This window comes from Aegilops tauschii, chromosome 1, assembly GCF_002575655.3.
Source record: "Aegilops tauschii subsp. strangulata cultivar AL8/78 chromosome 1, Aet v6.0, whole genome shotgun sequence".
Lineage (NCBI taxonomy): Eukaryota > Viridiplantae > Streptophyta > Magnoliopsida > Poales > Poaceae > Aegilops > Aegilops tauschii.
The window spans coordinates 94,541,016-94,562,401 of record NC_053035.3 but is presented as its reverse complement, the minus strand read 5'-3'; positions in this window follow the sequence as shown (position 1 = coordinate 94,562,401).

The following is a 21,386-nucleotide window of genomic DNA, read 5'->3' as shown; positions in this document are numbered from 1 at the left end:
AATGGAATAATGGGCCGCTAATGGGTATAAAGCGATACACTGTTCATTAGGGCCGGTTTCACCACGGGCCGTTAAGGGGCCGAGGGTTACTAAGGGCCTCATATGGGCCGAAAGACGTCATGGGCCATACATGGGCCGGAAGTTAAAACAGGCTGGAATTATATTGGACGACCCAGATGACGCTACTGGGCCTAATTCGGATAGGCCATAAACGGGCCCTGGGTTAGCGGGCTGTAAATGGGCTATATGCGAACAGGCCGTTAACAGGCTTGCCGTGGGCCGTCCCGCCACCTTTTTACCAAGTCAAACGGGCTGGCCTTTTCACAGGAATGGGCCTCTGTTGGGCCGTGCCACATGTCGACGTATCATAGGCGCTTTGTGTCCAATGAGTGGATGCATCTGTCCCAACGGTGAGCCGACACGTGTTTCCTCCACGCAATGATGATTTTACACGTGGAAAATCCCCATTGGTCGGGGCTGTTAACGGGTTATCGGATCCAAAACCGGACCCGATAGCTTAACGGCATTCCGTTACGGTGGATTCCACGTGTCGGTCACCCTTGACGAAAGCACTTCTGTGACGCGCGATTTATCGTCATGGAAGTGGACACTTCCGTGATGATAATTTTTTTAATGTCATGGAACACTTCTACGACAGCACAGGTATGACTATCTTGATTCTGTCATAAAATTGTCATGGATGTACATGCATGACAGAAAACTTGACCTACTGTGACAAACACGTATCATCACGGAAGTGTATTTTTTTGTAGTGTATGCTTCTGCCATAGGCTCTATCATGTATGTGATGCTATGCACAAGACCATATGTCAGCCTTGCCATAAGTATGGCTGGAAGGTTTCAAAGTGATCCAGGAGTGGAACACTAGACAACGGTCAAGAATATCCTTAAGTACCTATAAAGGACTTAGGAAATGTTTCTTGTTTATGGAGGTGATCAAGAGCTCGTCGTAAAGGGTTATGTCAATGCATGCTTTGACACTGACCCGAATGACTCTAAGTCTCTAACCGGATACGTATATATTCTAAATGGTGGAGCGGTAAGCTGGTGCAGTTCCGAGCAAAGCGTGGTAGATGATTGTACATGCGAAGCGGAGTACATAGCTGCCTCGGAGGCAAGGAAGGAAGGTGTCTGGATGAAGCAGTTCATGATAGATCTTAGAGTTGTGCCCAGTGCACTGGACCCAATGACTCTATTCTGTGACAACACTGGTGCCATTGCTCTAGCTAAGGAACCAAGGTTTCACAAGAGGACCAGACACAAAAAGTGACGCTTCAATTCAATCCGCGATGCGGTCAAGGAGGAGGATATAAACATTTTCAAAGTACATACGGATCTGAATGTTGCAGATCCATTGACTAAACCTCTTCCACGGGCAAAACATGAGCAACAGCAGAGCTCTATGGGTGTTAGATTCATTACCATGTAATACTAGATTATTGACTCTAGTGCAAGTGGGAGACTGTTGGAAATATGCCCTAGAGGCAATAATAAAGTGGTTATTATTATATTTCCTTGTTCATTATAATCATTTATTATCCATGCTATAATTGTATTGACTCGAAACTCAAATACATGTGTGGATGCATATACAACATGTCCCTGGTGAGCCTCTACCGGACTAGTTCGTTGATCAAAGATGGCTATGGTTTCCTAGCCATAGACATGAATTGTCATTTAATAATGGAATGACATCATTAGGAGAATGATGTGATGGACAAGACCCAAACTATAACCGTAGTGTATGATCGTATCAAGATTATTGCTATCATTTTTTGCATGTCAACACTACAAAAAAATACACTTCCGTGATGATACGTGTTTGTCACAGTAGGTCACGTTTTCTATCATGCATGTATATCCATGACGATTCTATGACAGAATCAAGATAGTCATACCCGTGCTGTTGTAGAAGTGTTCCATGACAATACCAAAATTATCATCATGGAAGTGTCCACTTCCATGATGATAAATGGTGCGTCATGAAGTGCTTTCATCAAGGGTAACCAACACGTGGCATCCACCATAATGGGTCACCATTAAGCTATCGGGTTCCGTTTTGAATCCGATAACCTGTTAACAGCCCGGACCAATGGGGATTTTCCACGTGTAAAATTCTCAATGGCCAGAGAAACCACATGTCGGCTCACCTTTGGGACAGATGTCATCCACTGATTGGACCGAAGGTGCCTATGATTCATCGACACATGGCACGGCCCAACAGAGGCCCATTCTAATGAAAAGGCCGACCTGTTTGACTTGGTCAAAAGGTAGAAGGCCGGCCCACAGAAAGCTTGTTAACGGCCTGTTCGCGTATAACCCATTTACAGCCCGCTAACTCACGACCAGTTACGGCCTATCCGAATTAGGCCCAGTAAAGTCATCTGGGCCGTCCAATATGATTCCAGCCCATTGTAACTTCTGGCCCATGTATGGCCCATGACATCTTTCGGCCCATATAGGACCTTTGTAACTCTGGTCCCACTAAAGGCCCGAGATGAAACTGGCCCATACTGAAAAGTGTATCACTTTATACCCATTAATGGCCCATTATTCCGTCGGCCGTTTCCAGCCCGTGTTAACTTTCGGCCTTCTAAGGGCCCATTTATTCTTCGGCTCATTTTCCTGAATTCGGTTACTTACAGTCCGTTACTCGCATGTTCCGCTTGTGGGCCAAATTCAGCCCGTGGTTACAGTCGGTCCGTTTATGGCCCGTTAACCCGTTGGGCTGGTTTCATAGCGTCATCAAATACGGCCTATTAACGTCCTGTTATGGTCAGGCCATAAAACAGACGATTTCCACTCTAGCCCGTTTACGGCCCATTTTGCGGTCCATGAATAGTACGGCCCATGTTTGGCGAAATGATTATACGGCCCGTAGACGGCCCATAGATTGATTAGACAGCCCGTCGAAGGCCCATGGATCCTACAGCCCATAGAAGACCCATGGATCCTACGGCCCGTAGGAGGCCCATGGTCACTAGAGCAGGTAGCAGGACCATGGTTACAACAGTCCATGTGGTGTCATGGTTATTGTGGCCTAGTTATAAAAATAGGTTATTGTGGCCACTAGAAAAACGTGGAAAAAGAACTACAGTGACTACAAGAAAACAACTAAACAAGACAATAAGGAAATAAATAAGCAAGCAACTAACGCTAGGCTATTACGGCTATTACACATATTACATCCACTGGGCATCAAAGTTCGCCACCAGTGCAAATATACGGAAGAAAGTAGCATATTACGTACACTGGCCGTCTAAATTGACCACCAGTGCAAATAAACGCGGTAGAAAAACAAGTCCATAACTGAAACAACTTGAGAAGAGCTCAAGAAACGTTATCCTGGGTATCCACCATGCTGGCAATAAGCTTAGCAAGCTTATTAGATTTCTCCTGTTTGGCGCTAAAATCCCCCAACGCTTGTTGTCGCACCAGAAAGTATTCATGTCGGAGTAAATGGCCACGGGTAGCCTAACCGACTCCCCCTGGCTCTTTGAAAAATTATCAGGCCGATCGGGCCATCAAGCATCCAAAACACAAGGCCGCCTTCCCCCGGTCGGTTATCTCATAGGCCGACTACCGGAAGGCGACCCGACCTCGAAAACCTTCCCGAAGATAACCATGAGATGGCCGTCTCCCAGAAGCCAGCCATAAGAAGACCGACTCCTAGAAGCCGGCCATAAGTAGACAGACTCCCAGAAGCCGGCCACAAGAAGACCGACTCCCAGAAGCCGGCCGCAAGAAGACCGACTCCCGGAAGCCGGCCAATACTGCACCCTCAAGGGCTGCACCCACATAAGAGCGATGAGACGGGGCGTGGCCACAGTACAGCCTGCCACCCCCGAATCCCGGAGCACGCATGGCCACAGTGCGCCGTACGGGTCAGCCATCCCCCGTCCGGCGCGGCACTGTTGCCATGTTGACCGTGACGCCACCCACGACAGGCGCCAATACGGTCCGCGGGCGGCGTGCCCCTTCAGCCAGAGAGACGCTCGAAGGCGGCCAGGCCTCCCCTAGTCGTCCTGGGTCGTAGCCGGCTCCCAATAGCCGGCTACCTCCCACCCTCGAAGTATGTGCATCATTAAGGAGACAAGACGAGGTAAGGCTACAGTGAGAGACCGCCAGGCAGCGGCACTGTAGCCATGCTTACCTCAACAAAGCCCTCGTCATCAGGGGCGAGGCAATAGTAACCAGCCACCGATAAGACCCCCAGGCGGTGGGGCCGGCCTGTCGACCAAGAGGCCGGCAGCCGGCAGGACCCACCAGTGGGCGGGCCCCAACGGCCGGCGGAGAAGCCGGCGAACACAGACACTGACGGCTGGGACCCGCGCCCAGCCGGATTACCATTGTATCCCCGGGGGTTAGGCCTATATAAACCCCCCAGGGCACCCATGCAAAGGGTTGATCTCTGAGATAGTTTGACACACCACGTAGAGGGAAGAGGAGAGCTAGCCTTGCCTTTCTTCCTCCTCTAGCCAAACAGCTCAAGGAGCACTTGTAGCTACTTGTGTTGATCTAGTGATCATGCAGAGACCCCGCAGAGCAGGATTAGGGGTGTTATCTCCACGGAGAGCCCCGAACCTGGGTAAGATCCGCCGGCGTGCATGTCTTCGCCTTATACCGTTTCCAGACACCGGCAATGTCATACTGGCTCCCACAATGATAAGCCACCCGTTGGCATATGTCACACCTACCACCCGACATTTGGCGCCCACCGTGGGGCCAGGTGCACCGTCGTCCGGAGACCTGTTCTGGACGGGAACCCTTTTCCTCCCCCGCGAGCGTAGCCAGCCTGCTACGCCCGATGGCGCTTGCCCCGACGCGCTGCAAGGCATCGACGACGCCTGCGCGGCGAGCTGCCTCGCCGATCTTCTTGGAGAGGCTCGCATCTCCGACGAGCCTGCGTCCGACGCGGGCACAGACTGCCCCGAGAGCCGCCTCGTCAGCCTCCTCGACTAGCTTCACGTCTCCAGCGAGCTTGCTGTGGACTTGGAGTCGGTCGGCTCCACCGACCCGATGCTGGTCGACTCCGACACGGCATCGCTTGACGCCTTCCCCACCAACGTCGTGATCATCGACGACCCTCTCCCTCGAGCCGACAGTGGCAGCAGCGCTGTCACTTAGTTGCTGGTCATCAGCCACGGCGCCGTCTCAGGCGAGAACGCCCATGACGCCCTACAAGCGGCGCTGCACGACTTGTCCGTCCCCATCCCGGCCGACGCCGACGCCGAGACACTGGAGGCACGCCGCCTCGCCCTCGTCGCGGAAGGCCAGAAGATAGCATCCATGAGACGCCTCACTGAGGCTCACCAGCGCGAAGTCAACCGCGCCGCCTTCGGTACGCCGCCTCCTAGCGGGCCGAGCCGAGCCGGCATCGTCAAGAAGCGCGGCGCGGCCATCGCCAGCATGCTGGGAGCAGACCGCCCAGTCTAGGCCACGCCACTCGAGAACCTGCGTGCCCCTCAGACGGCCGTAGACGAGTTGAACGGGCTGGGGGCCGACGAGCTCCCCTACATGACTAGACGCATCCAGCAGCTGATCGACGCAGCCGCAGAGTGGCATGAAGCCGGCGCCCTTGCTGAAAGTCCTCCCCCACGCCGAGAGCACGGCGCGACATCCTGGACGCCGACTGCTAGCGGCGCCCGCGCAAGAAAAGACAAGGAGTCGGCTGCTAGCCGCAGTCGGACTCGGCTCACCATTGAGCGCGACGTAGAAGGCCGCCCCCGGGCTGTGGAACGACAAGGCAATCCGCCTCGTCCCCCGCCTCGTGGGGAGAGATATCCCACCCCGCCGCCTGTCACGCATCCGACTCTCGGCGGCCGACTAGGCCACCGCGAAGGAGTCGGCGAGAATGATGCCCGCCACCGGATCGACCGCCTAGCGCGATCCCTGGCGCTAGAAGAAGAAGATGATGTTGGCCCACCTTGCTTTGGCCCCCGCATCCGCGACGAGCCCTTCCCCAAAGGGTTCTCACTCCCAAGAGACACGCCAAAATACAACAGCTCCGTGAAGTCGGAAGACTGGTTGATCGACTACTCCACCGCAGTCAGCATAGCAAACGGCAATCGGCGCGTTGCCGTGAAGTACGTCCCGCTCATGCTTCAAGGCACGGCACGCACCTGGTTGAACAGCCTCAAGCCCTACAGCGTCAACAGCTGGCTAGACTTCACGGAAGTCTTCATCCGCAACTTCACCAGCACATACAAGCGGCCTCCCAAGCCCTGCCATCTTTCCTTGTGCGTCCAAGGGCCCAGCGAATTAAATCGCGACTACCTCACGCGTTGGGCCGAGCTCCGCAACTCCTGTGAGGGGGTGCACGAGGTTCAAGCCATAGAGTACTTCACCGCCGGGTGCCGAGAGGGCACCCTCCTCAAGCACCGAGTCCTCTGCGACGAGCCGACTACCCTCGACGAGCTGCTAATCATAGCAGACAAGTATGCCATGGCCGACTCTTCGATGAAGACTGAGCTTCGAGTGGACGCCTCTGGAAAGGTGCTCGCTCCGGCTCCCAAGACGCCGGCTGGTGACTCCAACCGATGCCCTTACCAGAACAACAACAAGTGCAAGGCCCCTATGCCACCTTCCACCAGTCGGCAAGTAGCCACCGTCGAAGACGAACAACCCGAAGAGCGGCCCGCGCCCAAGAAGCAGAAGGGCGGCAGCCGGCTTGGCAGCCGGCTTTCTCCTATGAGCAAACCCTTGATGCCCCCTGCAAGTTCCACAGCGGTGCGAAGCCATCCAACGACATGACCCGGAAGTGCCATTGGCTCACGCGGACCTCCAAGGGCGAAGGGTTGCTGCCGCCTCCACCTGCTAGCCCGCCGCATCCAGCCCCTCAGCAGCCGGATGTTCGACCAGCAGTCGGAGCCATTCAAGATGAGTTCCCAGATGAGCACGCCGCCTACGTCGTCTTCACAAGCCAAATTGAAGATAGGCACAGTCGGGGCCGACATCACCAAGAAGTCAACGCGGTCGCCTCCAGCAACCCCAAGTTTATGCATTGGTCTGAGAAGCCTATCAGCTGGAACCGGGTCGATCACCCAGAGGTGATGCCATCTCCCGGCTCTTATGCATTGGTGTTGGACGCCACCCTCGCGACAGAAGGGCGAGCTTCCCGTTTCTCCCGTGTGCTGATTGACGGTGGAAGCAGCATCAATATACTGTACCGCGACACCATGGAGAAGTTCAACCTCAAGACGAAGCAGCTCATGCCAAGCCGGACTGTGTTCCATGGCATCGTACCCGGCCTGTCCTGTTCCCCAATCGGCAAGATCAAGATGGATGTTCTCTTCGGAGACAAGGTTCACTTCCGCCGAGAAGCGATCTGGTTTGAAGTAGTGGATCTAGAGAGCCCTTACCACGCATTGCTTGGCCGACCTGCCCTGGCCAAGTTCATGGTTGTGCCCCACTACGCCTACCTCAAGATGAACATGCCGAGTTCAAAGCGGATCATCACCATAGCCGGAGACTACAAGAAATCCTCCGAGTGTGCTGCAGCCAGTAGCCGGCTGGCCGAGTCCCTCGTGATTGCTGAAGAGAAGAAGATGCTAGACCGAGTCGTGGCCATGGCCGGCAAGTAGCCGGCCCTGTCCCCTAACCCCAAGGAATATGATGCTCAAGGCTCCTTCCAGCCGGCCAAGGAAACAAAGAAGATACCTCTGGACCCGGAGAGGTTTGTTGTCATTGGTGCAAACCTGGACAGCATATAGGAAGGCAAGCTCGTCGACTTCCTCCATGAGAATCGGGACATCTTTGCATGGTCCCCAAAGGACATGCCGGGTGTTCCGAAGGATTTTGCCGAGCACAAGCTACACGTCCGAGCGGACGCAAAACCAGTCAAGCAACCTCTCTGCCGACTGTCGGAGGAGAAGAGAAGGATCGTAGGAGAAGAGATAGCCCGGCTCCTGGCAGCCGGCTTCATTATGGAGGTGTTTTTTCCAGAATGGCTTGCCAACCCGGTCCTGGTATTGAAGAAAAACAATAAATGGCATATGTGTATAGATTACACCAGCCTCAACAAAGCCTGCCCCATAGATCCGTTCGCCTTACCACGAATCGATCAAGTGATAGACTCCACAGCCGGATGCAAGCTATTGAGTTTCTTGGATGCTTACTCAGGCTACCACCAGATCAAGTTGGATCCAGTCGACCGCCTGAAGACCGCCTTCATCACACCATTCAGAGCTTTCTGCTACTTGACTATGACATTCGGCTTGAGAAATGCCGGTGCCACTTTTCAGCGTTGCATGCAGAAATGCCTCCTCAAGCAACTCGGCAGAAATGCCCACGTCTATGTAGACGATATTGTGGTGAAGACGGAGAAGCGCGGCACCCTGCTGGAATACCTCATAGAAACATTTGCCAACTTGCGCCGGTTTCAGATCAAGCTCAACCCTGAGAAATGCATGTTCGGAGTACCAGCCGGCCAGCTTCTAGGCTTTTTGCTCAACGAACGCGGCATCGAGTGCAACCCAGTGAAGATCAAGGCCATAGAAAGATGGAGATTCCTACCAAGCTGCGAGACGTTCAGAAGTTCACCGGGTGCCTGGCCTCCCTAAACCGCTTTATCAGCCGGCTAGGAGAGAAGGCTCTCCCCCTGTACCGACTCATGAAGAAGTCCACCCACTTCGAGTGGAACGACCAAGCAGCCCAAGCTTTCCACGAGTTGAAGAAGATGCTGACCACACCGCCTGTCCTGGCAGCGCCGACTGAGCAAGAGCCCATGCTCCTTTACATTGCCGCGACTAGCCGAGTGGTCAGTACAGTTATCGTGGTCCAACGCCCAGAAGAAGGCCGGGCTCAGTTAGTCCAGAGGCCGGTATATTATTTGAGCGAAGTACTGTCCACCTCGAAGCAAAACTACCCGCACTACCAGAAGATGTGCTATGGAGTGTACTTTGCCGCCAAGAAGCTGAAGCCCTACTTTCAAGAGCATCCCATCACGGTCGTATGCACTGCCCCGCTTGCCGAGATCATAGGCAGCCGGGACGCATCCGGCCGGGTGGCTAAGTGGGCCATTGCGCTGGCTCCTTACACGATCTTCTACCAGCCCCGCACCGCCATCAAGTCCCAAGCATTGGCCGACATCCTTGTCGACTGGGCCGAGACCCAGTACCTACAGCCGGCTCCCGACTCCACTCATTGGCGGATGCACTTCGATGGATCCAAGATGCGCACCGGCTTGGGAGCCGGCATCGTCCTCACCTCTCCCAAGGGCGAAAAACTCAGATACACACTGCAAATTCATTTTGCCGCCTCCAACAATGTGGCCGAGTACGAGGCGCTCATACACGGGCTCCGGCTAGCCAAAGAGCTCGGCATACGCCGGATCCTGTGCTATGGCGACTCGGATTTGGTAGTCCAGCAGTCATCCGGCGACTGGGACGCCAAGGACGCAAACATGGCGAGCTATCGATTCCTCGTCCAGCAAATCAGCGGATACTTTGAAGGATGCAAGTTCCTCCACGTGCCACGGGCCGACAACGAGCAAGCAGATGCCCTGGCACGGATTGGCTCCACCCGACAAGCTATACCAACCGGCGTCTCTCTCCAACGCCTCCTCAAACCGTCTGTCAAGCCGTCTCCAGAATCAGACTCCATCTTCGTACCGCCTGCCCCTGATGCAGTCGGATCCGGCTTGGGGAACCCAGCAAGCGGCTCGGGGACTTCGACAGGCGGCTCGGGGATTGCCGTAATCGCACCCGGCTCGGGAACTTCAGAACCCAGCCCGGGGACTGCTGCAGTCGGCCCGGGGACTGCAACGACACAACAGGCGGTGGCTGACTCCAACTCTTCACCACCCAACCCACCCACCCGGGTCACAGTAGCCGTATTGACAATAGAAGAAGTCACAGCTCCATCATGGGACCAACCCATCCTCAACTTCCTAGTAAACAGAGAGCTGCTGACTGATGAGATCTCGGCAAGACAAGTTCAACGCCGAGCCGGAGCATACACAATAATAAACAGAGAACTTGTTAAGCGTAGCATCACTGGAGTCTTCCAGCGCTGCGTCGAGCCAGAGAATGGCATAGCAATCCTAAAGGATATCCACCAAGGTGAATGCGGCCACCACGCGGCCTCAAGATCACTTGTCGCCAAAGCTTTCCGCCATGGTTTCTTCTGGCCGACTGCTTTGGAAGACGCCAAGGAATTAGTCAAATGCTACAAAGGGTGCCAAGTCTTCAGCTCCAAGCAACACCTGCCGGCTTCTGGACTCAAGACCATCCCCCTCACCTGGCCCTTTGCCGTCTGGGGGCTGGACATGGTGGCCCCATTCAAGACGGCGCGCGGCGGCATGACACATCTGCTTGTCACCGTGGACAAATTCACCAAGTGGATTGAAGCGAAGCCAATCAAGAAGCTGAACGGGCCGACTGCCGTGACATTCATCGCAGATATCACCACCCGGTATGGTATACCACACAGCATCATCACCGACAACGACACGAATTTTGCCAAGGGAGCACTGGCACGTTTCTACGCGACACAGGGCATCCGACTGGACTTAGCGTCCGTTGCCCACCCGCAGTCAAACGGCCAAGTCGAGCGAGCAAACGGCCTCATCCTCTCCGGCATCAAGCCCCGACTGGTCGTACCACGGGAGCGTTCGGCCGGCTGCTGGCTCGATGAGCTGCCGGTCGTCCTCTGGAGTCTGCGTACTACCCCGAACAAGTCAACCGGCTTCACTCCTTTCTTCCTTGTATATGGTGCCGAGGCTGTCATCCCAACTGACATCGAGTTCGACTCGCCTCGGGTCACCGTGTACACGGAGGCGGAGGCCAAGGAAGCGCGAGAAGACGGTGTCGACCTGCTGGAAGAGGGCCGGCTGTTAGCACTCAGCCGGTCCGCCATCTACCAGCAGGGTTTGCGCCGTTACCACAACCGGAAGGTCGAGCCAAGATCCTTCCAAGAAGGCGATCTTGTGCTTCGGCTGATCCAGCGAACATCCGGCCAACACAAGCTCTCGGGCCCTTGGGAAGGCCCATTCATCATCAGCAAGGCCCTAGGCAACGACTCCTACTACCTGATCGACGCACAGAAGCTGAAGGCACGCAAGAGGGATGATTCCGGCAAAGAGTCGGAACGACCATGGAACGCCAATCTCCTGAGAAGATTTTACAGTTAAAAGCAGTATGTACCACACTACCTTTTGTATTAACTACAAGACAACGGGCCCCCCGAGGCGCACTCGAGGACTACCCTCTTTTATCTATGAATGACGAGTGTCATACCTATGAATGTACTATTACATTTGATTTTCTGTCCGACACCGGGTTCGACCAGTCGGCCCGGGGACTTGCCGCCTTGAGTTATATTAAAGTTCTACCTGCAGTCAGACAAGTAGTGTGCCGGCACCCGAGCCCTCTCTTATTGAAAGTCGCAGCTCGAAGAACCGACTGTCCAACTGGCAAGAGCCAAAGGCAGGAAAGGATGCCCACACGAAAAACGGCTGACAGAATAGCCGGCTAAGGACTAACGAACCTATATAACACAAGCCGGCCTCCCACCATGCCTACCGGCTGACAGAATAGCCGGCTGGCCGGCTTCCCATTCACTTTGCTACAATCCAAGAAAGCTAGAGTACTCGCCCTCCCAACCGGCCAAGCACTTCTCCAACCACAGACTGCAGAGCAGCTGTCCGGCTGGGAAGGCGGCGACCAAGGGAGGGCGGCAAAGGAAACAGCCAAAGGATGAAAAGCAAGAACAATGGGAAGCCAAACACATGCATGATTATATTTACACAAAAGGCCTTCAACAGGCTGGTAGTCAACATAATTTGAATACACCCCAAGTGGGTGGAACTGCGCAAACTTAACAAAATATTGTTCGAAGAGCAATAAACAGGAAAGCAAAGGCGGCGGATCAGGCTAAGGGCGAACAGGCGAGCTGGGCTGGTCAGTGGAGACGGCAGTACTGGTGGGAGGAGTGGCCGGCTGGCGAGTCTCGGCATGATCATCACCGGCTGCAGGCGGCGCGCTCGCACGCGCCTCGTTGCTGGAGGCACGATCAAGTTGAGGCTGGCTGGCTGCTCCACCGTCTGGCACAGCGTCTTCACCATCCTCTCCCTCATCCTCTTCGCCCTCATCGCTGGAATCGATCTCCTCCACCCAGTCCTCACCATCCGCCGGGTTCAGCCCGAACCACTCCTCCGGCTGAGCAATGCCGTTATCATCCACCTCAGGAGCAAAGGCGCTGGTGTCAGTGTAGTCGGCGATTGCCAAGGCACGCTGGATGATATCCGGCCACACCGCCTCCAACTCCTTGTCGGCCTCCTGCAGCCAGGTGGCCAGCTGGTCCAAGCTCAACTCGGGATACCAGGCTTTGACGAACTCCAGCGCCCGCCTGGCACCTGACCGAGCTGCAGAAGCCTTCCAGGCCTCGAAGCGGCCAACTGCTACCTCCAGCCAGTCGGCAGTCCGACTGGGGGTACGGGGAATCGCCTCGCCGGGCCAGAGGGCGGCCAGCACTTGCGCCCCAATGCCCTGAAGACGGTGGAGCATGCGGTGAGCCGGCTGGAGGCGGGCTTGGATCACCAGAAGCTGCTCCTCAAGCGACCGACGAGCATTCGGCGCGATCTCCACACCGGCTTGCCTTCGTGCCTCGCGGTGGGCCTCGACGACCTGGTTGGCGGCGGTAGAGTAACCAAGGAAGTACTCTGCACAAGAAAGAAAGGAAGAGAAAAAAACAAAGTCACAGAATGGACTAAATGGCAAGCGGCAAGCAAGAAACGAAGAAGAAGGCGGCCTACCGTCAACCAAGTCTTCGATCTGGCCGTAGCCGCTGATCAGCGACTGCCTTGCCTCAGGCCAGCTCGCCGCCTCGGTCTTGTACTCGGCCTGGAGGGCGGCCTCGCTGTCCTGCACCGCCTTCAGTTCCGCCTTGTGGCTCTCCTCCTGGTCGGCCAGCCTCTTGACCAAGCGGTCACGCTCCTGAACCAAGGCGTCGAACTCGGCTTCCTTGGCGCGAAGGGTGGTCTGGGTCCCACCCAGCTGCTCCCTCAGGTTGGCGTTGGCCTCTGCAGATATTGCAAAGAAGAAAAAAGCAATAAGAAAGAAGTCGCCAGGAAAGATCCGACCCGACTGCTCAGCAGTCGGCCCGAATCTCGGGGACTACACCCAGTGGGTGCGCTGACGCGCCCCCACATGAGATAAAAGATGAAGCACTTACTCCGGCTCTCAGTTAGATCAGCAGTCTTCTGGGTCAGCTCCTGAGCCTGGGAGTTGAAGGCAGCCGCACGGAGGTGATGGTAGTCCTGCAAGTCGGACAGAGAAACGAACAAGAGCAAGATAAGCAATCAAAGTCTACTAAGAAGTTCCAAGCCACCTGCTCAGCAGCCGACTCGGAACTCAGGGACTACACCCAGTGGGTGCGCTGACGCGCCCCCACAGAAGAAATCAAGATCAAGAAACAGAAAAGCGGGAAGACTCACCCGAATGGCCGCCCGTGTCGCGAGGAACTCTTCATTATACTGCCTCAGCACGGCGGCCTGGGACTGAAGCCGGTTCCGGACTTCTTGCGCCGCCACATTCACCACGGTCGTCCCACCACCCGGCGTCCACCCCGAGCTGGCGCTGGCTGTCTCTAGATCCTGGGTCGACGAGCTAGAGCCCACGGCCTTCTGCGGGTCCGGCGCTGAAGTCGCCTTCCCCACGCGCTGGCGTGATGGCGACCGGACCACCAGGTCCGTCCTCGCAGCCGGCTCACCTCCAGCCGGCCGCACGGGCGGCGCGTCAAGCCGGCTGCCTCGATCCACCACAGTCGGCGATGGCGGTGCCGCCTCCCTCTCCCGGACGACGACGTCGTCCTCCTCCCTCTCCATCCCCGGCAGGTCGCCACCGGCTTCCTCCGGCGGGGGCTCCGGGATCTCGGGCGCCACGACGCGCAGGGGGTGACAAGCAAGGCCCCCGCCGATGCCGCCGCGGCTGCAGCCTCCGCCTGAGCCTTGGTCGCCGCGTCGGCTTGTGCCTTCGCCGACTCCTCCGCCATCTCCTGCGCCGCCTTGGTAGCGGCCGCCCTCAGCTCCTCCACCTCCCGCTCCTCCCGCACCTCCCGCGCGTTTCGCTCCGTTGCCGCTTGAAGCTCGGCACGGCACGGGGGTCCACGCGGCGGGTGCTTGCGGATCCTCCCGCCGATCCAACCACGGAGGCGGTAGCGATCCGCTCAAGAGAGAGCGGGGCCCTGTTTGATAAGTCAAGACAAGGATTCAGAAATCGACAAGAAAAGAAGAAGGAATATGCAAGAGAATCGACACTTACGCTGAAACCTTTTGTGGCTGCTTCACCACCTTGCGGAAGCGGGCCGCCTTCGCGGCCGCCTCATCCCGCCTGGTCGCCGCCGCCCCGCTCTTGGGCTTCTTCGGCCGACTGCCGAACAAGCCCGACGCGGCCCGGCGGTTGGGAGCAGGCGGCGCGGCGGATGAACCCGCGCCATGGTCGGACGTCAGCTGGCGGCGCGGGACGATTTCCGCCTCGTCGTCATCCGGCCAGTCGTCGAAGCTAGCTCCAAGCCTGGAGCCGCCTGCTTCGCCGCCTCCTGCCTCGGTGTTATCGTCCATAGCGGCCGCCCCCAAGTCGGGGTCCTCCAAGTCATGCTCCGCCCGGTCGGGGAGAAATTGGCGATCTGCCCCCGCTGACCCGGCCGCAGGTCGAAGGAGAGGGCTCTGCCAAGACGTGCCGACTGGTCAGAGTCGGCCAAGAAACACTTGGTGACAAAACTAAAGAAGAGAAGATAAAGAAAGCATACCATGGGCAGGGGATCAGCACGGGAGTACGGCTCCTTGCCAAACTGCCACTCCGCGGAGAGCTTGCAGTTCGCGAGATAGTTCACCATGTGAGCCACCTCGTCATGAGGCATCTCCTTGGTGCACATCCGACTCGGATCAAGTTGGCCGCGCATTTGATAGATCAAATGAGGGCGGCCTTGAAGCGGGAGCACCCGGCGCCCCACGAAGGTGGCTAGCAGGTCGGGCCCAGTCAGGCCCTCCGATTGGATCGTTACCCGGAGTCGGGCGACGGCGGCGGCTCCAGCCGGCGACAGCGTCCTGGCCCGATAGGACCACTGGGGCCACCACCCAGCCGGCGGGCCGGCTACGTAAGCCGGCAAATTGACGTAGTCGCCTTGTGGGGCGACGTTCTTCAGGTAGAATTACGATTTCTGCCAGAGTTTCACCGACTGGATCAGCGTGATGGCAGGGAAGGGGTTTTCGGCTGCCGGCCTCCTCACCGCGATGAAGGCGCCGCTCTGAGCCGGCACGCCCTGCATGCGGGTGCCAAGCTTTGATTGGAAGAATTCCCCCCAGAGCTCGAGGGTGGGAAGGACGCCGAGGAAGCCCTCGCATAGAGTGACGAAGGCGGCCAGCAGCACCACCGTGTTTGGAGTGAGGTGGTGCGGCTGGAGCTGGTAGAATTCGAGGAAGGAGCGGAAGAAGGCACTGGCGGGCAGGCCGAGGCCGCGCAGGAAGTGCGAGCAGAAGATTACCCGCTCGCCTTCCTCCAGCGCCGGCGAGATCTCCTTCTTCGGCGCAAGACGGACCCGCACCTGGTCCTCGCCGGGCAGCCGCCGCGTCTTGCGGAGGAAGTCGATGTGGTCCGCGTGGACGTTGGAGCCGTCCCAGTCTCCGCGGTGCTGCATGACGGCCAGAAGCTGACGAGAAGGGGCGCGGCAACGGTGAAACCACGGCCCCGCGGCGGCGAAGCTGCGGGGTAGTGCGAAGACTAGAGGGACGGCGCGGCGGCGAAGGGCTGCTGTGGCGGAGAAGGAAAGGAAGAAAATGGCAGAGCGAGGGTGAGCGTGCGAGCGCCTGCCGCTCCCCCTCCTCCCCCTACTTATAGCCTCGTGCGGCGAAGCCGAGGAGGCGAGGCGTGGGGGGAACGTGGGATTAACTGCGCCCACTTCCCCACGTCCCGCGATTATTGCGCCCTAACGACATGCAGAAACTGCCGTCGGAAGGCGAGCGGCCCGCTTTGGGCCACAGAGAATCCGCGCCTGGGCCTAGGCGTGGGAGTGGTGGGCCCCGGCCTGCGGCGGCGTCCCGTCGCGCGCGTGGCTGGCAGGCTTTTTTCAGCCGAAGGGTGCCACGTGGTGCGCGGGCGGCGAGCGGCCGGCCCGCAACCCGGCGTGCGCACCAGCCGACTCCCGCCTTCAGACTTCAAAATCTCGCCAAAACAGCGCACCCAACCGAAGCCGGCTCGTAGCTGCTGGCTCTTCAAGATAGGAAGCTGACCGAGCTTCTCGTCCTCTTCTCAGCCTCGAAGCCCAACCAGCTTCGGAGACTACTGTCAGAGTAAATGGCCACGGGTAGCCTAACCGACTCCCCCTGGCTCTTTGAAAAATTATCAGGCTGATCGGGCCTTCAAGCATCCAAAACACAGGGCCGCCTTCCCCCAGTCAGTTATCTCATAGGCCGACTACCGAAAGGCGACCCGACCTCAAAAACCTTCCCCAAGATAACCATAAGATGGCCGACTCCCAGAAGCCGGCCATAAGAAGACCGACTCCCAGAAGCCGGCCACAAGAAGACCGACTCCCAGAAGCCGGCCGCAAGAAGACCGACTCCCGGAAGCTGGCAAAGACTGCACCCTCAAGGGCTGCACCCACATAACGGTGATAAGACGGGGCGTGGCCACAGTACAGCCTGCCACCCCCGAATCCCGGAGCACGCATGGCCACAGTGCGCCGTACGGGTCAATCATCCCCCGTCCGGCGCGACACTGTTGCCATCTTGACCATGACGCCACCCACGACAGGCGCTAGTACGGCCCGCGGGCGGCGGGCCCCTTCAGCCAGAGAGACGCTCGAAGGCGGCCAGGCCTCCCCTAGTCGGCCTGGGGCGTAGCCGGCTCCCAATAGCCGGCTACCTCCCTCCCTCGAAGTATCTGCATCATTAAGGAGACAAGACGAGGTAAGGCTATAGTGAGAGCCCACCAGGCGGTGGCACTCTAGCCATGCTTACCTCGATAAAGCCCTCGTTATCAGGGGCGAGGCAACAGTAACCAGCCACCGACAAGACCCCCAGGCGATGGGGCGGCCTGTCGACCAAGAGGCCAGCAGCCGGCAGGACCCACTAGTCGGCGGGCCCCAACGGCCGGCGGAGAAGCCGGCGAACACAGACACTGACGGCTGGGACCCGCGCCCAGCCGGATTACCATTGTATCCCTGGGGGGCAGGCCTATATAAACCCCCTAGGGCACCCATGCAAAGGGTTGATCTCTGAGATAGTTTGACACACCACATAGAGGGAAGAGGAGAGCTAGCCTTGCCTTTCTTCCTCCTCTAGCCAAACAGCTCAAGGAGCACTTGTAGCTACTTGTGTTGATGTAGTGATCATGCGGAGACCCCGCGGAGTAGGATTAGGGGTGTTATCTCCACGGAGAGCCCCGAACCTGGGGAAGATCCGCCGGCGTGGATGTCTTCGCCTTATCCCGTTTCCAGGCACCGACGATGTCTTACTGGCTCCCACAATGATAAGCCACCCGTTGGCATATGTCGCACCTACCACCCGACAATTCATCTGAATGCTCCAGGGACTTCTGCAGTCCTTCGGCTTCTTGTCGTAGCACAGCTGATCGATGTCTTTAAGCTTGTAGTTGAGACTCAAGAAACCAAACTGATTCAGGCAGTGAGTTTGAGTAGCTTGTGCCAGCGGTAGTGGCCAGTAACTCGAACACTACACCAAGATAGGACTTTGGGGTTGTCTCACTGTCTTCAAGATAGTTTTCCTTAGCTGTTTTATCAGCTTTTTTGGAGACCAACAAGGATGTCTCACTATCCTGAACCATATCTGCATTACTTCCTTTACCGTAGCTTAATAAGGCACTCTTCCCCAATATTCTGTCAGCATTTTAAAAGAAGAAACAAGCAGACACATAACAGGTTTAGCATGTACTAGTATATTAAACTCATTTCGGTGAACCAGTTCATTAGTAAGGTGGACAGGATTAAACTACCAAGTCTTCTATTGCCAAGTAGTACATAAGAAAAGCATCAAACAAACATATATGTATGTATTATGGTCACTGCATTGTCTTGCCACATCAAAATAGAGACACAGTTCAGATCATATTAGTTCAAGAAAAAGCAGCACTGAAAGAATACAAAGCGTGAGAAACTACACAGCACAACAAGATTTCAGATGGGTACCACGGGTCTACATGTACAAAAACACTATTGGCTATGTTGTGATGCTAGTAATGTGCATGATATGAGAAGTCAACTGTATACACTGTTGAAATTGAAATCAACAAATCTATTTATAAGAGCAAACCATTTAAAGAAACATGCGTAAACATACCTGTTGTCCCATTGGAGTTTCGATTGGATCCTTCAATTTAAAAATAATTTTGTGTGAGTAAATACAGTGATACAAGAGTAAAGCAGTATGCACGATAGCAATGGAATCTTAAATGAGAACAGTTGTTCTTTAGGTTTAAGCACTTGTTCTACATGAAACAGAGTATAGTAAGACGCAGGCATATAGTACTTAAAAATTAAAAAATGAGCTCATAGACATTACCACATTCTTGGTTTGGCACCAGTATAGAACAAGGCGTTCCCAGTCATCGTCCAATAAATGTGTCTCAGGAGAACGTAAGGGAATTTGATGAGTTTCTTTGCCAGTGAAGTACGTTTTCTTCGGATAATTTCGATACTACCACCAAGCATTCTTGAAGATAGCAGAGGTATTCGCACATGTTACCTCATCCTGAGTTTCCAAATCGGTCCTTCTCTACAGAGAAAAATAGGAAAATTTGTTGTATTATAACCATCATGGAGGTAGAATGTATGGGACAAAGCAAAGTAATTGCCATGAATAACATTACTTACACATAACTCCTGGACAAACACCTGCAACTAGCATTTTCCTTCATCTTCAGTATAATATTTCCATGATGGGAAGATACACACATAGGATTTAACAACATCAAATGCGATAGATGCTAAACTACAAATGGGTGGTTGTGCTTCTGATACGTCTCTGTCGTATCTATAATTTTTGATTGTTTCATGCCAATATTATACAACTTTTACATACTTTTGGCAACTTTTTATATGATTTATTGGACTAACCTATTGATCCAGTGCCTAGTGTCAGTTCCTGTTTTTTGCATTTTTTTGTATCGCAGAAAATCCATATCAAACGAAGTCCAAATGCAATAAAATTTCACGGAGAATTATTTTGGAATATATGTGATCTTTGGGAGTTCGAATCACCGCAAACGGAGGCCCACACAGGGCACAAGACACCAGCACACCACCCCTGAGCCTGGCACGTGGTGGTGGGTTGTGCTCACCTCGTATGTTGGTTGGAGCTCTACTTCAGGCGCAAGGAAGCTTATATCCGGAAAAAATCGTGTTAAAATCTCAGCGCAATCAGAGTTACGGATCTCCGGGAATATAAGAAACGGTTTTCGGCCAGATCTGGGGAGCGCGAAACAGAAGAGAACATAGAGGGAGATCCAACTCGGAGGGGATCCCGCCCCTCTGCCACTATGGAGACCATGGACCAGAGGGGGAACTCTCCTCCCATCTATGGGTGAGGCGAAGGAAGAATAAGAACGAGGGGGGCACTCTCCCCCTCGCTTCCGGTGGCGCCGGAGTGCCGCCGGGGCAAGGATCGTGACGGAGATCTACATCAACAATCTTGCTACCATCTACACCAACTTTCTCCCCCTCTATGCAGTGGTGTAACACCCCTTCTCCCCGCTGTAATCTCTACTTAAACATGGTGCTCAACTCCATATATTATTTCCCAGTGATCTATGGTTATCCTATGATGTTTGAGTAGATCCGCTTTGTCCTGTGTGTTAATCGTGATCTTGGTTGGTATGATTGTATATTTTATTAATGGTGCTGTCCTACGGTGCCCTCCATTCTCGCGCAAACATGAGGGCCCCCGATGTAGGGTGTTGCAATATGTTCATGGTTCGCTTATGGTGGGTTGCGAGAGTGACAGAAGCTTAAACCCGAGTAGGTGGGTTATGGCGTATGGGAGTAAAGAGGACTTGATACTTAATGCTATGGTTGGGTTTCACGACCTTAATGATCTTTAGTAGTTGTGGATGCTTGCTAGAGGGCCAATCATAAGTGCATATGATCCAAGTAGAGAAAGTATGTTAGCTCATGCCTCTCCCTCATATAAAATTACAAGAATGATTACTGGTACTTGTTATCGATTGCCTAGGGACAAATAACTTTCTTGGTGACACAAACCCTTTTACTAAAAACCTAACTTTTATTATCTTGCAATGTACTTCTAGTTTTATTCTTGCAAAGTAGTTTTTTTAGAAAAGGAGGAAGACCCCCGGCCTCTGCATCTGGGCGATGCATGCAGCCACTTTATTAATTATTCACAAAAGACCGTACAAAGAAATACAACAGTAAGTCTGAAGCCACCGTCTAGGCAACATCTGTCGCCACTCTTATCTAGTTGATGAAGGGATGCTGATAGTCCGGGCCTAATACCACAGACCTTGCAGTCAAGCCTAACATCTAAGACCTGAGGCCCCAACCAAGCCACTTGCCGGGTATGGGGCACACACCGGTCCGGCGCGCTCTCAGAGGCTGGCGCCGCCAACTGCCACCATTCCATCTTCAGAGTTGTACTGACGCATCATCCTTGCCCAGTCTAGCTGCCGTCGACACCACCATGGCGCCTAACGTCGCCACCTCCCTGCGCGTGAACTACTTAGCACATTGTGGTCGCCGCCGGTACACCTCAGCACCATGCCGCCAAGTACCACCGGCCGACACAACTTGAAGTCTCTGGAAGATCTGTCGTGCGTAGCACCTGCCGACCAGGCATGACAAAGCGTAGCACCTATCGGCCAGTCATGACTTGGCATCTCCACCGAAGCTCCGTGCAAGCCGAAGCCGCTCCATGTCCTACCTCTGAGTTTCAGCGCTGCTCCACAAATGATGCTCCCAAGAGAGAAACGACACCGCACTGCCGCCACCGTCCGATCTGGAAAACCAGATCATAGGGTTTCCCCCGGAGCAGCACGAGTGGGTCGACAGTAGTTACAGAACGATGCCTTCATCAAGGTAACAGCGCAGAACACCGCCATCGTCCGCCATCGGCTCGGTTTTCACCGGCAACTATGTATCCCCGACTCGCAGCCGGGACTAGATTATAGATCTCGAGATCCGATCATAGTCTCAGGTCGACCACCTCCGATGTAGGAGATGGCCACCACCGCCATAATCCTCGTGATGCGATGCAGACCCGGAGTGCTTCAGCGAGCCGTCGCCGAATCCGATGAGATGCAGCAGTTTGAGGACGTAACGGCAGCCGCCCGCCTAGTCCCGAAGGTCCTAGATCGAGCCCGGGACGCGCCCCGGCCGCTGCTGCCGCCATCTCGTAC